The 11,243-nt window shown below is 36.1% G+C and overlaps 1 non-coding gene across 1 annotated transcript; it reads right to left on the reverse strand.

The window, feature by feature from the left end:
* Positions 1-9,519: 9,519 nt before the first annotated feature.
* TRNAV-CAC (transfer RNA valine (anticodon CAC)) lies at positions 9,520-9,595 on the reverse strand. The gene has a single exon. It is a non-coding gene; the product is annotated as a tRNA-Val (tRNA).
* Between the last annotated feature and the right edge of the window lie 1,648 nt (positions 9,596-11,243).

The raw sequence follows: 11,243 nt of genomic DNA on the forward strand, positions 1-11,243 counted from the left end.
TCATCATTTTTTTGTAAGGACACCTAAGTTGTTCATTGACTGCTCTCTCATATGTACCTTGACCAGGGGGCTACAACTGACCCAGTGACCCCTTGTCGAGACAGCGACATTGGTATCAAGCTGTTGAGCTTTGCTAAAAGGAGATGAGCCCACGCTCAAGCTGGTGAATTTGCGATCACAAATCTGGGTACTGCGCATTCCAGTCAAATGCTGTACCCACTGCACAACTGCCTTGTCAGTCTGTGAATATTTTGTTTCCTTTACATTCTCTGCATTTTATTTAGTATCCTGGTTTTTAGTATGGGTGGAAACGCTGTATATTTTAAGGTTTTATTTCTCTAAAATGTATACATCACTTCATTTTTTTATAGATTTTCTTATGTAGTTTTCATTTTCAATAATTTTAAGGTATTTTGCAGCTTGAATTGTGATTTTGATGGGCGGTTATTCAGGAGGGAATTCCCTTACCTTAAAAAAAGGGATTTTAGTTAATTTCTAATACTGTTTACTATATTAATTGTAATGATGACAAGAAATATGCTTTATATCATTTCAAAGATTAGAGGTATTTGAAACTTGCTTAAAAGTACATACAGGATTATCTGTGGAAAATATTTTTCAAGAGAACTTCCCTACTTCAACCTCATGTGCACATTGGAAATAACAGCTCAGAGCAGTTCACCTGGAAAAACACAGCAGTTGGGTGTTGTCCGTTACCTATCAATGTTGAATCAAAGGCTATCTAGAAAATACTTTCATAACTTGTATATATAATGGAGCTTTAGTTACTGTTTGCTAACTGTTTCAATGTTAACTGTAGTGTAAGCAAGAGATACACTTCATATTTCAATCTTCTGAAGTGAGCTGGAACTTGCTCCATAGCACATAAAATATAGGTCTCTGTTACATGTGCTTCTCTGCTGCCACCTCGTTTTCATCTTAGGAATCATGCTTCAGTACAAGTCCAAAGGAATGTTTTGGTAGATAAGATTGTCTTCAACCATTGATTCTAATTAGCCGATTCTGTAAAGTATTTCTGTATCTTTAGTGTTTTTTTTTCTGGGAATCTATTGTTTCATCTTGTTTTTCTTTTTTCCTTCCAGCCATGCTTTCTTAAAGCCTTTGAAAGTGCCCTTCATATACCAGGCACTGTGCTAAGAGCTCATGTCCCTGCACTCAGTCACTTCCCATTCTACTATTTGTACATCTGTCTTTTGAAATTCTTTTATTTAAATCTACTTAATGTATTGTAAATTATGATGTGCTTTGATTTGACAAGTATTTAGTATTTTAACAGCTTTTTAGTATAAAAATGGTATTTCTATTGCAGAAATGCAAAAAAATTATAAGAAAAACAAAACAACAAATTTTTATACATAAATATCAAATGTTAACTTTAGCCATTTTCTTTCGGTATACTTTGTGTGCCAATTATATTTTTCTATGTATATGTACTCAGGTACATTGGATGTGTGTACCCAATGTGTGCATAGATGTACATTGCACGTGAGCATACCTCTCTGATTCAATAGTGTCTATCATTTGTGGTTATTTGTGTACGTATGCAAATGAATATTTATTCACTCTTCCAGTAAAAACTTATTGAATTTTTATTATATGCCAGGCACTGTGCTCAACACTGGTTGCCAGTAGTGAATGGGAGAGACTCACTTTCTGTCTTTATGGATATTACACTGTCATGGAGTAGAAAGAAGAAGGAAAAATATACGTAGAAAAATTATATGTTGTGACAAACACTGGATTTGGTAGTGCAATACCTTTGGTCCCAGTTGTGATTGATCATGGCATGGTTAAGTATATCAGTTTCTCAGAAGGCAGAGCTGAGACATAAGTCTTGGTTCTTCAGGAATGCATGATCTCAGCTATAAAACTGAAAAAATTTACAAGTGATGCAAAAAAATACTCTGGGAGGTGTTCTGTGACCAAAAGAACCTAACTTGTAATTGTTGACCCAGGTTCAGATAAATTCTGAAAACCAAAGCTTAGGAAGTTTCTCAGTCTGGACTGCTGCCTAGGGCACAAGAAATAGTGCATGTTAGGAAAGGTGTCAATTCGTGCTCAACAATCAGAATTACTGATTGTATTTGTCCCTGATTGTCAAGAGCCTAGAAAATCTTCTTGTGTTGTCACCAGAGCAGACTAGATTATTATTTTATTTTCATTTGCCTCAGGTTGTCTCTAGTAATTTTGTCCCCCTAGAGACAATGGCTTTCTTACACCAGAGATCTCACTAGTTAGAGCATCACACTCATACAGTAATGTCATAGGATTGGTCACGGTTCAAGGCACATACAGAAACAGATTGATGTTTCTGACTATCTGTCTGTCTTTTTCCCCCCAATTCCTCTCTCTAACATTAAAAATTAAATAAAAGAAAAAATGACAATGGCTATTTTCTTGTTGTTTTCACAGCTTAAATTGTATAGAAGAATGAATTATAATTTTCAAAATCTCACCACAAGAGAAAATATGTAGTAAGGTTGTAAAGTTCCATAATTCCCCATGCATAATATACCTCTTTATAGAAGACGCACCTTCATTTTTGGGCACAAAATTTGAGAAAATGATAACAACTGCGAAGAAACAGGAAATGCAAGTAAAATATACTACAACACTCTATAAGATGACCCACTTTTCAAAACCCACATTTTTCAAAAAAGTTGAACCTTAAGCGAGGGCAAAGATGATATACACCAGCCGAATGTCTCTGTGAACCTTTCATTTCTTTCTTTCTTTTAATTTCTTTTTTTTTTTACAGAGACAGTGAGAGAGTCAGAGAGAGTGATAGATAGGGACACACAGAAATGAATTTAAGGTGTTTCTTTTTTATTATGTTCTAGGTCACAAATCAATCATCAGTTTTTTGTTGTGACACCTTAGTTGCTCTTTGCTCTCTCATTGTGTCTTGACCAGGGAATTACAGCTGACCGAGTAACCTCTTGCTTGAGCCAGTGAGCCCATTGGGCTAAAGCCAGTGAGCTTTGCTCAAACCACATAAGCCCACGCTCAAGATGGAGACCTTGGTATCTCAACCTGGGTCCTCCGCATTCCAGTCAAATGCTCTATCCACCACACCACCGCCTCCTCAGGCTGTGAAAATTTTTATCTTTTACTTTCTATGGATTTTGTTTAGTATCTTGTTTCATAGTATGGGTGGAAACGTTGTGCATTTTAAAGTTTTTTTTCCACTAAAATGTATTCATTACAACATTTTTCCATAGGTTTTCTTATGTAATTTTTATTTCCATTAAGTTTAAAGTATTTTGTAACTTGAATTTTGATTTTGAGCAGGGGTTATATAGGAGTGAATTTCCTAACTTAAAAAAGGAAGGGTTTTTTAGTTAGTTTTTATTACTGATTTCTAGAGTAAGAGTAATAACAAGAAGAAACATGCTTTATATCATTTCAAAGGTTTGAGGTAGTTGAAACTTGCTTGAAAGAAAATATAGGATTGTCTGTGGGAAATGTTTTCCAAGTGCGCTTGTCTGCTGTCACCTCATGTACACTTTGGGAATAACAACTCAGAGCAGTTCACCAGAAAAAACACAGCAGTTGGGAGTTGTGCTTTATCTATCAATGTTGAAACCAAGACTATTTAGAAGATACTTTTATAACTTGTAAATATAAGAAATTTCCAGTTACTGTTTGCTACTTGTTTCAACATTAACTCTACTGAAAGCAATAGACATATTTGATATTATTTCAATCTTCTGAAGTTGGCTGAAACTTGCTGCATAGCACATACAATAATAGACTCTATTACATGTGCTTCTCTGCTGCCACCTCGTGTGCATCTTGGGAATCACGCCTCAGTACAGATCCAAAGGAAAGAAATAGTAGAGAGGATTGTCTACACACGTTGATTCCAAATTGTTGGATCTGTAAATTTTTTGTGTATTCTTAGTGATTTGATTTCTGGGAATCTATCGATTCATCTCGTTTTTCTTCTTTCCTTCCAGCAATGCTATCATAAAGCCTTTTAATGTTCCCATTATATACCAGGCACTGTGCTAGGAACTACATGAGTAGTTGATGCATTCAATGTCTTCCGATTCTACTATTTTTACTTCTGCTTTGGGCTCTTTTATTTAAATCTTCTTAATGTATTGTAAAATAAGATGTGCTTTGATTTGAAAAGTATGTTGAATGTAACTGCTTTTTTATTATAAAAACTGTATTCTTATTGCAGAAGTGCAAGAAAAAATGAATAGAAAACAAAACAAATTTTCATACAGAGATAACTACTGTTAATATTATGACATTATCTTTCCATATTCTTAGTGTACCTATTATATTTCTATATCTATACGTACTAAGGTACATTGGGTGTGCATACATCTGTGTGTATAGATGTGCATTGCATATGAGCATATCTCTCTGTGTCCACAGTTTTTATCATTTGTGGATACCTGTGTATGCATGCAAATTACTATTTATTCTTTCATTCATTAAACACTTATTGTATTTCTATTATGTTCCAGGCACTGTGCTCTACACTGGTTGCCACTGTATAAGACGTACGCATTTTTCTAACCTAACATTTTTCAAAAAAGATGAGTCTTATAAATGGAGAAATATAGTATACACCCTCCATATGTCTCTGTGAACATTTCTTTTTTTCCTTTTTTTTTTTTTACAGAGACTAGGAGAGAGTCTGAGAAAGGAATAGATAGGGACAGACAGACAGAAACAGACAGATTTTTTATTATGTGCCAGGTCACAGATCAATCATCAATTTTTTGTTGTGACCCCCTTACATGTTCATTGACTCCTGTCTCATATGTGACTTGACCAAGGGACTACAACTTATCGAGTGACCGATTGCTTGAGCCAGTGACCTTGGGATTAAGCTGGTGAACTTTGCTCAAATCATATGTGCCCTCGGTCAAGCTGGCCATCCTGGATTCTCAAACCTGGGTTCCCTGCATTCCAGTCAACTGCTCTAAGCACTGTATCATCACCTGCTTAGTCTGTCAACAGTTTTTTTTTTTACTTTCTCTGGATTTTATTTAGTATCCTAGTTCTTAATATAGGTAGAAAGGCTGTGTATTTTAAGGTTTTCTTGCCATAAAATATATTCATCACTACATTTTACAATAGGTTTCTTTTTGTAGTTTTTATTTCCAATAATATTAAGGTATTTTGCATCTTGAATTGTGATTTTTGAGGGGGGGTTATTTAGGAATAATTTCCTTACCGTCAAAAAATGGAATTTTTGGTTAATTTCTATTACTGCTTACTATATTAAGTGTAATGACAACAAGAAACATGTTTTATATCATTTCTAAGGTTAGAGGTAGTGGAAACTTCCTTGAAAGAACATACAGGATTATCTGTGGTAAATGTTTTCCAAGTGCACTTCCCTGGCTCAACCTCATGTGCACATTTGGAAAACAGCTCAGATGAGTTCACCTGGAAAAATACATCAGTTGGGTTTGTTCGTTATCTATCAGTGTTGAATCCAAGGCTATCTAAAAGAAACATTTATAACTTGTAAATATAAATAAATTCTAGTTACTGCTTGCTAGTTTTTTCAACGTTAATTGTAGTGAAAGCAAGAGATATACTTGGTATCATTTCAATCCTCTGAAGTTGGCTGGAACTTGCTCCATAGCCCATACAATAATGGTCTCTGTTACATGTGCTTCTCTGCTGACACCTCGTGTGCATCTTGAGAATCACGCCTCATTACTGGTGTAAAGGAATATTTTGGTTGACAGCGTTGTCTATAAACTTTGATTCTAATTTGCAGTTTCTGTAAAGATTTTATGTATCCTTAGTGGTTTGTTTTCTGAAAATTTTCGGTTCATCCTGTTTTTCTACTTTCTTTCCAGCCATGCTTTCATAAAACCTTTGAAAGTGCCCATCATATACCAGGCACTGTGCTAGGAACTGATGTACGTGCACTCAATGACTTCCATTTCTACGCTTTTAACTTCTGTCTTTTTAACTTCTTTTCTTTCTTTATTTTTCTGAAGCTGGAAACGAGAGAGACAGTCAGATAGACTCCCGCATGCGCCCGACCGAGATCCACTCAGCACGCGCACTAGGGGGCGTAGCTCTGCCAACCAGGCGCGGATGTTCTGCACCCCCGGGTCGTAGCCCTGTTGCGACCAGAGCCACAGCAGCGCCCGTGTTACCTTTGCTCCAATGGTGCCTCGGCTGTAGGGGGAGGGGAGACAAAGAGAGGAAAAAGAGGACGAGAGGTTGAAAAGAAGATGGGCGCTTCTCCTTTATGCCTTAGCCAGAAATCAAATCCTGGACTTCTGCACACATGGCTGATGCTCTACCACTGAGCCAACCAGCCAGGCCTTAACTACTTTTACATACATCTACTTCATGTATTGTAAAATAGGATGTGCTTTAATTTGACAAGTACATTAAATTTTAACAGCTTTTTCATTATAAAAAATGTATTCTTATTGCAGGAGTGCAAGAAAAATGATCTCAAAAACAAAAACAACAACAAATTTTCATACAGATATATCTACTGTTAATATTAGGACATTTTCTTTTCATATTTTTTGTGTACCTCTTATATTTCTATGTGTATATATACTCTGGTATATTGGGTGTGTTTACATCTGTGTGCATAGATGTGAATTGCACATGGGCATATTTCTCTGGGTCCAGAGTGTCTGTCATTTGTGCATATCTGTGTACGTATGCAAATGAATATTTATTTAGTCATTCAGGAAACATTTATTGTATTTCTCTTATGTGCCAGGCACTGTGCTTGACAATTTTTGCCAATAGTAAATGAGACAGACTCACTTTTTGTCTTTATGAATACTACACTTCCATGGGGTGACAGAAAGAAAAAATATATACATAAATAAAATAATCATAAGTTTATCAAGCATTGAATTTCGTAGTGCAATATCTTTGGTGTCGGTTATGATTTATTTCGGCGAGGTTCAGTGTATCAGTTTCACAGAAGGCAGAGATGAGACATAAGTCTCAGTTTTTTAGCAATGCATATTCTCAGGTACAAAAATAAGAAAATATAGAAGTTATGAAACAAAGACCCTGGGACGTGCTCTGTGAGGAAAAGAACCTAGCTTGTATGTGGTGACCAATGCTCAGATAAATTCTGATGTCGAAAACTCAGGAGCTCTATTAGTCTGGACTGCTGCCATGGCACAAGGTAAAATCCATGTTAGGAAAGGTGTCACTTTGACTAAGCAATTAGTAATAGTGATTATGCCTTTCAATTTCAAGAGTATATAAAGTATTCTGCTGTGGTCAACACAGCAGACCAGATTATCATTTTATTTTTTAATATCCTCTGTTGATCTCTCGTAAATTCTTTCCCCAAAAGACAAAGGCTTGCTCTCACCAGAGAGCTCAGTCGTTAAAGCATCTCACACATATGCTAATGTCATAGGTTTGCTCCTGGGTCAAGGCACATACAGAAAAAAATTGATGTTTCTGACTATCTGTCTGTATTTTCCCACCTTTATCCTGTATCTAACATGAATAACTAAATAAAAGAAAAAATGACAATGGCTTTTTTGTTGTTGTTTTTGCAGCTTAAATTTCAGAGAAGAATGAGTTATGTTTTTCAAAATCTCATCCCAAGAGAAAATAAATGGTAAGGTCTTAAAGTCCCAGAGTTCCCCATGTATAAGAAGTCTCTCTGTATAAGACGCACCTTAATTTTGGGGCACATATTTTGTGAATATGATAACAAATGCGAATAAACGGGAAATGCAAGTAAAAAATACTACAACCACTGTATAAGATGCACGCAGTTTTCTAATTTCACATTTTTCAAAAAAGATGAGTCTTATACATGGAGAAATATGGTATACACCCTGCAAATGTCCCTGTGAACATTTCTTGTTTTCCTTTTTTTTTTTTTTTTTTTTTTACAGAGACAGGGAGAGAGTCAGAGAGAGAAATAGATAAGGACAGACAGACAGAAATGGACAGAGTATTTTTTATGTGTCAGGACACAGATAAATTATCAGTTTTTCATTTTGACACCTTACATGTTCATTGACTCCTGTCTCATATGTGACTTGACCAGGGGGCTACAACTGATCGAGTGACTGATTGTTTGAGCCAGTGACCTTGGGCTTAAGCTGGTGAGCTTTGCTCAAATCATATGAGCCCTCAGTCAAGCTGGCGACCTTGGAAACTCAAATCTGGGTTCCCTGCATTCCAGTTGAATGCCCTAACCACTGTGCCGTCGCCTGCTCAGGCTGTGAACAGATTTTTTTTTAACTTTCTCTGTATTTTATTTAGTATCCTGGTTCTTAATATAGGTAGAAAGGCTGTGTACTTTAATGCTTTCTTGCCATAAAATATATTAATCACTATCTTTTTCCATAGTTTTTTTTTGTCGTTTATATTTCCATTAAAGTGTTTTACAACTTCAATTATAATTTTGAGGGGGCTGTTATCTAAGAGTGAATTTCCATACCTTCAAAAAAGTGATTTTAGTTATTTTCTATTACTGTTTACTATATTAAGTGTAATGACAACAATAAACATGCTTTATATCATTTCTCAGGTTAGGGGTAATTGAAACTTGCTTGAAAGAATATACAGGATTATCTGTAGTAAATGATTTCCAATTGTGCTTCCCTGCAATCACCTTGTGTGCACCTTGGAATAACAGCTCAGATCAGTTCACATAGAAAAATACATCAGTTGGCAGCTGTGCGTTATCTATCAATGTTGAATCCAAGTCTATCTAAAAGAAACTTTTAAAACTTGTAAATATAAAAAATTTCTAGTTAGTGCTTGCTACTTCTTTCAACGTTAATTGCAGTGAAAGCAAGAGATATACTTGGTATCATTTCAATCCTCTGAAGTTGGCTGGAATGTGCTCTACAGCACATACAATAATGGTCTCTGTTACATGTGCTTCTCTGCTGTCACCACGTGTTCATTTTGAAAATCACGCCTCAGTACAGTTCCAAAGGAATAGTTTGGTAGAGAGCATTGTCTATAAAATTTTATTCCAATTTGCCTTTTCTGTAAAGATTTTATATATCCTTAGTGGTTTGTTTTCTGAAAATCTCTCAGTTCATCTTGTTTTTCTCTTTCCTTCCAGCCATACTTTCATAAAACCTTTGAAAGTGCCCATGATATACCAGGCACGGTGCTAGGAACTCAAGTCTCTGCACTCAATGACTTCCATTTCTACGCTTTTATCTTCTCTTTTAACTTCTTTTTTTTTGTATTTTTCTGAAGCTAGAAACAGGGAGAGACAGTCAGACAGACTCCCGCATGCGCCCGACTGAGATCCACTCAGCACGCCCACTAGGGGGCGATGTTCTGCTCACCAGGATTCCATGCTCTTCACCCTCGTGTCATCACTCTGTTGCAACCAGAGCCACTCTAGCGCCTTGGGAGGAAGGCAAGGAGCCATCCCTAATGCCAGGGCCATCTTTGCTCCAATGATGCCTTGGTTGCGGGAGGGGAAGAGAGAGACAGAGAGGAAAGAGAGGGGGAGGGGTGAAGAAGCAGATGGGGATTTCTTCTCTGTGCCCTGGCCAGGAATCAAACCCGGGACTTCTGCACGTGAGGCCGACGCTCTACCACTAAGCCAACCAGCCAGGGCTTAACTTCTTTTACATGTATCTACTTCATGTATTGTAAAATAGGATGTGCTTTGATTTGACAAGTATGTTGAATTTTAACTACTTTTTCATTATATAAAATGTATTCTTATTGCAGTAGTGCAAGAAATGATCTCTAAAACAACAACAACAAATTTTCATACAGTTAAAATTATGACATTTTCTTTTCCTATTCTTTGCGTACTTCTTATATTTCTCTATGTATATATACTCAGGTACATTGGGATTGTGTACATCTGTGTGCATAGATGTGCATTGCACATGAGCGTATCTCTCTGTGTCCACAGTATCTGCTATTTTTGGATATCTGTCTACGTATAAAAATTATTATTTATTTATTCATTCATTGAAGAAACACTTATTGTATTTCTATTATGTGCCAGGCACTGTCCTCAATGCTGGCTGTCTATAGTGAATGAGACAGACTAACTTTCTTTCTTTATGAAAACTACACTGTCATGGGGTGGACAGAACGAAAAAATATATACATAAATAAAAAAATCGTAAGTTTAAGAAGCACTGAATTTGGAAGTGCAATATTTTTGCTGTCATTTATGATTTATTGTGGCAAGGTTCAGTATATCAGTTACTCAGAAGGCAGAGCTGAGACATAAGTCTCAGTTTTTCAGCAATGTGTGTTCATAGGTATAAAATTGAGAAAAAATAGAAGTTATGAAACAAAGACCCTGGGAGGTGTTCTGTGAGAAATAGATCCTAATTTTTATATGGTGGCCAAAGCTCAGATAAATTCTGATGTCCAAAGCATAGGAGGTCTCTAAGAATGAACTACTGCCAAGGCACAAGAGAAAGTGCATGTTAGGAAAGGCGTACCTTTGTACTAAGCAAATAGAAATAGTGATTATGCCCCTGAAATCCAAGAGTAAAGTGAATTCTTCAGGTGCTGTCACCACAGCAGATTAGATTATCATTTTAATTTTTAATTACCTCTGGTTTTCTCTAGTAAATTTTTCCCCAAAATACAATGGCTTGCTCTCACCAGAGAGCTCAGTAATTAAAGCATCACACCCATACGCTAACATCATAGGTTTGCTCCTGGGTCAAGACATATACAGAAACAGATTGATGTTTCTGACTATCTGTCTTTTTCCCCCTTTATCTTGTTTTTACAATAAATAAACAAATAAAATAAAAAATGACAATGGCTTTTTTGTTGTTGTTTTTGCAGCTTAAATTGCATAGAAGAATGAATTATGTTTTTCAAAATTTCACCCCAAGAGGAAATAAATGGTAATGTTGTAAAGTACCATATTTCCCCATGTGTAAGAAGGCTCCCTGTATATGACGCACCTTAATTTTGGGGCAGAAATTGTGAGAAAATGATAACAAATTTCAATAAACGGGAAATGCAGGTAAAAAATACTACAACCACTGTATAAGACGCACCCAGTTTTCTAACTCCACGTTTTTCAAAAGATATGAGTCTTATACATGGGGAAATATGGTATACACTCTCCAAATGTCTCTGTGAACATTTCTTTTTTTCTTTTTCCTGTTTTTACAAAAACAGGGAGAGAGTGAGAGAGAAGGATGGATAGGGACAGACAGACAGAAATGGAGAAAGTTTTTATTTTGTGCAAGGACACAGATCAATCATCAGTTTTTCTTTGT

The sequence above is a fragment of the Saccopteryx leptura genome, chromosome 13, assembly GCF_036850995.1.
Source record: "Saccopteryx leptura isolate mSacLep1 chromosome 13, mSacLep1_pri_phased_curated, whole genome shotgun sequence".
Classification (NCBI taxonomy): domain Eukaryota; kingdom Metazoa; phylum Chordata; class Mammalia; order Chiroptera; family Emballonuridae; genus Saccopteryx; species Saccopteryx leptura.